Genomic DNA, 6,233 nt, shown 5'->3' on the forward strand with positions numbered 1-6,233 from the left:
TCACAGTAAGTAAATTAGGTGACTAAAATAGGATTTATCCATGTTTTGACAATGCCTTATTCACTGTAATTAATTTAGTAGACTAAAATAGGATGAGGGATTAGAGATGGACAGATAGAGAGGAAGATATATAGATAGAAAAGAGACAGTGAGAGGAAAATAGAGAAAGAGAAGGAGATAGAGAGATAAAGGGATTGATAGATAAACAGAGAGAGGGGGAGAGTTAGAAACAGAGACGGATGAGACAGAGGAAAGGAGAGAGATAGAGGGAGTTAGAGAGAGAAAGGGGCTCAAAGAGAGATGGAAAGGGTGATATAGAGAGAAAGATAGATTGGGAAAGGGAGAGATGGATAAAGAGAGATATTAAGAGAGGAAGAGGGAGGGGGAGAGAAATAGAAGGTGAACTACACTTCACCGTTTTTTTTCTCTCGTTCAGTAGAGAAGAAATCTTTCGAGACTGAGGCAATTTTAATGTTTTGTTATTATCCAGAGTACCCCTTTTTGGGGGGGGGGTAGATTTTCCTCGCATTAGAAACCGACCGGGTTGTCTGTACTTTCACTTAACAAATTAATAAAAGAAAAACATATTGTAAAATTTGAATTTAACAGGAAAATACTATTTTAAAAAATAGCACGATAACATAAGTGCATAAGTGCCACTTTAGGTACTCCTTGGGCGTTGAGTTCCATGGCGACCAGCATAATTATTTAATGGTCGCTCCCTGAGCCCCCCTCCCAGTCAAGGCTAATGCATGTGCACATAACATTTTTTTTATTTACTGACGTTGGCTTAGTAACTAAACGATTTATTGATAATTTCGTAACCATTAAACGCATGCCGGAAGATTTAAATTGGTTCATTATTGTTGTAATGAAAAAAAATAGTTTAATTCAGCACAAAACCAAAAACACATTAATGATAAATGATTTATTATTCTATTCATTGAAATTTACTAATTTTTAAATAAAAAAGTAAAAAAAAAAAAGTTAATAAAAAATAGTTGCTTATGTACGCATAAAAAACTTGTTTTTGTTTTGTTTTTGTTTTTTAGATTAGGTCCACCTTATAATCACCCCCCCCCAACCGCCTCATCTTAAGAACAGCTTCCGGAATAAACACCACTTTTAGAGGGGGTTGGCTATTTGCCAAATTTAACTGATATTTGTTGTCAGCATACTCACCCAAAAATACTATTTTTAAAAAAAAGGGGGGTTATCCTTTACGGAAATGGTCCCGACGTCCGCCCTGTTCTGAGTTCGGGGAGAGGCCGTTTGACGTAGGCGGTGTCGAGGCAGAAAATTACCCTAACCCTAAAATATGCGATATGTCACAGACAGATGCTTTTACAAATATTGTGAAACAAATCACAGAATTTTACAGGGTTAACTAACAACGTGGAACTATTCTAATCATGTGGACTGTTTTTTTGTTTTTAAATTCTAATTATTTGAACTGTTTATTTTGTAAAATTCCAATTATTTGAACTGTTAAATTATCAAAAATTTGAACTGTTTATTTTTTAAAATTCTAATTATTTGAACTGTTTAAAATAAAAAAAAATAAAAATTCTAATTATTGGAACGGGTTTTTTTTTCCTTAAGTTAACAACTGGGCACTTTATTGAAGTCGATAAAAGTCGTCATTTAAAAAGAAATTTAAAAGTAAATGTTTGTAAAGTGAGAAATTATTAATAAATGTTTAGTAACATTTTTCGGTGCTAACGCAGAGAGTGATCCGCGCTATTTTTTAAATCGTGTTTTTTTTTATTATTATTCAATTGCAAGGTTAAAGTACAGAATAGGTACAAAACACCCTCCCCTCCCCATGTTAAGAATGGCTTTTTAAATAATAACGTTATTATTTCAGCATGGATCACTCTCTGCATGAGTACCCATTTTCTTTTAATATTCATAAAAAGTAAAACTTTTTTCAAAATAAATAAATAAATGTTTGTAAATGTGACAAATAATCGTTTAGTTACGGCAACGTCAGTAAATAAAAGTGCGGTGGGAGACAAAGGGAGCGACTATTATTTTTTTCTACTGGTCACCATGGAACTCAACGCCCAAGAAGTAGCAAAATGTAATTTTTTTGTCAAATAAATAAATTTCAAGCAATTTTTGCAATAAATAATAAATAGCAACTTCGTTAATTTTACGATACGACTCGCCCCAGCATATTATAAACACCCTAACTTCCCCATGTTAAAACGGTTTTCGGAATGAACAACCTCCCCATATTAAGAACGGCTTTCGAGGTTTATGGAAGGGCGTTTTTTTTAACATGGGGGGGGTTAGGGTTTTTATAATACGTTGAGGCATGTCGTAAAAATGAAATAGTTTAGAAAAAGTTAAAAACTTTTTTATGTAAACAATGCCGTGAAAAGAAACGAAACAATTAAAACGTAATGTTTCATGAGTGAAAAGCCTTAACATAAATAAAATTAAAAAATTGGTAAGTACATAAATGAATTTTAATTTCTAAAATATGGGATTTTTTTTTTTGTGTGTGTGTGTGTGTGTGTGTGTGTGTGTGTGTGTGTGTGTGTGTGTGTGTGTGTGTGTGTGTGTGTGTGTGCGTGCTAATGCAGAGAGTGATCCGCGCTATTTTTTTAAAATCGTTTTCCACGTTTAATTAAAGTTTATGATATGTTTTTATTCAATTGTAAGGTTAAAGTACAGAATAGGTACAAAACACCCTCCCTTCCCCATGTTAAGAATGGCTTTTTAAATAACATTATTTCAGCACGGATCACACTCTGTATGAGTAAGTTTTTTTTTATTTATTTTTTTTTTACTTATCGAGTTAACAAAAAATGAAATCTTTCGGCAATTCGTGGGTGTGAAATGAATCGAACCGGAAGTTCAGTTATATACACAGAACAGATTCGCAGTAACGGTTAAAAAAAAATATTTATTTTATTTAATATTTTAATTTTAATAATTCGCGAGGTAAATTTATTTTTATAACATAAAAACATACCTCGACTCTAAAAATGGGTTGTCTGAAAATTTCAAATAAATTGGTAACGTAGAAATATGGCTTTATTCGTTTAGAACGAACCAACTTTACATTTATATATATATATATATATATATATATATATATATATATATATATATATATATATATATATAAGGGTTGAACAAAATAAGAGAAACACCTAACATTTTTGGCATCAATCTTTAAAAGTGTTTTAAACCATCAAATCTTGACATATTTTAATGATTTTTTGTTTTATTATTTATGTCATATGATATTCTTAATTAAAATAAATTTCTTTTACAGATATTTAAAGATATCAAAATCTTTTCCTATAAAAATGGCAAACTTAACGGACTTCCAAAGAAGCCAAATTGTTGGAGCTCGTATGGAAGATGCTAGTTTAACAGAAACTGTACGAATGCTTAGCGTTCAAGAAACACTGTCTCAAAAATAATGACTGGTTTTAAAAGAGAAGTAAAAACGTCCTCCGAAAAGCACAGGTATGGTCGAAAGATGAAGATGTCTGAAAGAGCCCATCGGACTCTTAAGCGGAGTGTTAGAGAAGATCGCTAGATCACGGCTCCTAAAATCATTGCAGAACTCAATAAATATTTACAGGATCCAGTTTCTACAAAAACTGTTCGTCCAGAGCTGCACAAATATAGATTTTTACGGCAGAGCTGCAATTAGAAAACCTCTGCTCTCAAAGACAAATGTTTCAAAGCCCTCTTCATTCTCCTTTCATTCCTCTTGCCAATTGATCTTTTCCGTCCTCTCTTTTTTTCCTCTCGGAGTTTGTCTTCAGCATGTATTCGACCGTTGATTTCGTAGCTTCAAATCCATGGAGATCCTTCAGATGCTGAAGCCATCTTTTCGCTTCTTCCGTGCCAAACAAACGACTTCTTTTTAATGCATTTTACCTCATTAAACTTAATTGTTTTACTAGCACAATAGAACAGATAATTGATTCTAATGATGACAACTAAGTATACAAGCAGAAAATTTGCATACAGCAACATATACATGAACATAGCTCTTAATAAAATAGGATTTTTTGTCATGTGCGAAAAATAGTGTCGCGCAAGTTTTCGCAAAAATCACAAAAAAATTAAAATTATCAAAGTCAAACTGAAACAATGATTGCAGTAGTAGTGGATTTGCACTCCTCAACTACGTACTTACAATCTCCAAAGTTTTTGGCACTAGTAACAACCTTGAAGTACTTTTATCAAAGTATCCGAAAAATATTCTCAGGCCCTTGTAGTTATCTCACTACCATATATTAGGTTCAATATAATAACTGATATGAAATCTGCATGTATTATAGTATCATATATTTTTATTCAATTTTCACCCCAAACTAGGTGTGGGAGCCTTTTCTAGTCTCACACAAAAACACGCGTTCACATCTCAAGCTATATTACTTGTCATATACATACGCGCACACAAACATACGTGCACGTCCACAAAAGTACATATATTAACGTTTACGTACATACACTCACATTCACGTGTATACACACACACACACGCTAACGTACGCACATGTACGCACAGATGGACGACGTCACTTCCCTTTCGAAGGAAATCCACACATGCGCAAAAGACCACCGGAAACAATTATAAAAGCAAGAGACAAGTTGTTTCCAGCCCTTCTTCGACTTAGCTCTCGAGCTGAGCGGTCGTCGGACCATTCGCCCCCCCCCCCCTCATTTCGGGGCGACCACTACTATGTATGGGGCACGAGCCAACAGACGGTATGTACACTTTATACGTTTTCTATCTCCATGGCCTGGATTGACTTCTTCTCATTCTCTCTCTCTCTCTCTCTCTCTCATATATATATATATATATATATATATATATATATATATATACTACAACAGACTTTCCTCTTCACCAGCTAACAGCGAGAGACGCACACCAAACTGGATTGACTTTCTTTCTTTCTCTCTCTACAACAATAGACTTTCTCCTGCTCACCAGTAAACAGCGAGAGACGAACGCGAACATGAACACGTGTTGTACCCTTTTCTTTCACGAAATAAATTCTAGTTCGTTTAATTCAAGTAAACGCGTTGTTCGTTCCTTCCTCAAAGCAATTCATTTTTCCTTTCCCAATTCAAACTATTTCTCCTATTTTGTACGACTGGTGGATGTATAATATATCCACCAGTCCACTATAAAGGCACAGTGCCACTTTGAAGTAGGGGGGGCTACTATTGGAGACATAAGTTGCAAGGATATTATGAAAGGAGATGAGTGAGAAGATGTTTGTTCACCTTGCACTTGAACTTCTGCATGTCAGTACAGTTGGGAAAGAAGAATTCCGGAAGTGAGTTCCAAAGTTCAGCAGTTCTGTGGAAGAAATTATTGGAGTAGAAAGCTTTCTTACACCTAGGAATCTACTGTGAAGGGATGTGATTTAGCTGTTTAACGGGTTTGTCGGGGGTGCTCACATCGAAGGGGTACAAGTGCTTGTAGTTCGTCAGAGCATTCACCATTAAAATACTTGTAAAACAGGCAGAGGGATGCAACATTTCGTCGATGGGACAGAGGCTGAAGCCTAAATAACAGTTCAGTACCTATCAGGTTGGCGACTCTCTTTTGAACCCTGACAAGAAGTGAGAGACAAGTAGGCCGAGGAGTTTACAGGAAATACTTTAAGCGTATCTTACGACCGGGCAAAGCCGGGTTACCTGCTAGTATATAATAATCGATAGAGAATTGATTCTATAATAATAAATTAATAAACTACATGAATTAAAGTATCATATTTAAGCGTATTTTACGATCAGGCAACGCCGGATGGCTTGCTAGTCTTAGTTAAGATATTACATTAGTCATAACTAGTATGCTTGCAAAGCATAGTTTGCAAACTTCTTTGCTAGTTATTTTTAAGCGTGTGATTTGTGAATTTTCTTTCGATCCCATTTTTATGTGCGGATCTTTTTAATAAAACGTTGACTTTCGTTCTCTTCGTGTTCTACGTCAATTACAATTACTTTTGAAAACTTCATCTAGCGATGCTGTAAATAGTTTTTGTAGCTTCCGCTCTTCATGTCAACGAAACTGTCTTCTTAATGATTGATGACGTCAGCAAAAAAAAAAAAAGATATGTGTGGCGTTATTGTATTCCTGTTGACGACGTGCCCGTCTGAGGTCTGACTTGATTCTCTCTGCGATAGGAAAATAGTCACACAAAAAAGATTAAGGATTTTATTTCCTCTCAGGTAGTTGACCTTTT

The sequence above is a fragment of the Euprymna scolopes genome, chromosome 10 (genome assembly GCF_053919585.1).
Source record: "Euprymna scolopes isolate OS-2025 chromosome 10, ASM5391958v1, whole genome shotgun sequence".
Classification (NCBI taxonomy): domain Eukaryota; kingdom Metazoa; phylum Mollusca; class Cephalopoda; order Sepiida; family Sepiolidae; genus Euprymna; species Euprymna scolopes.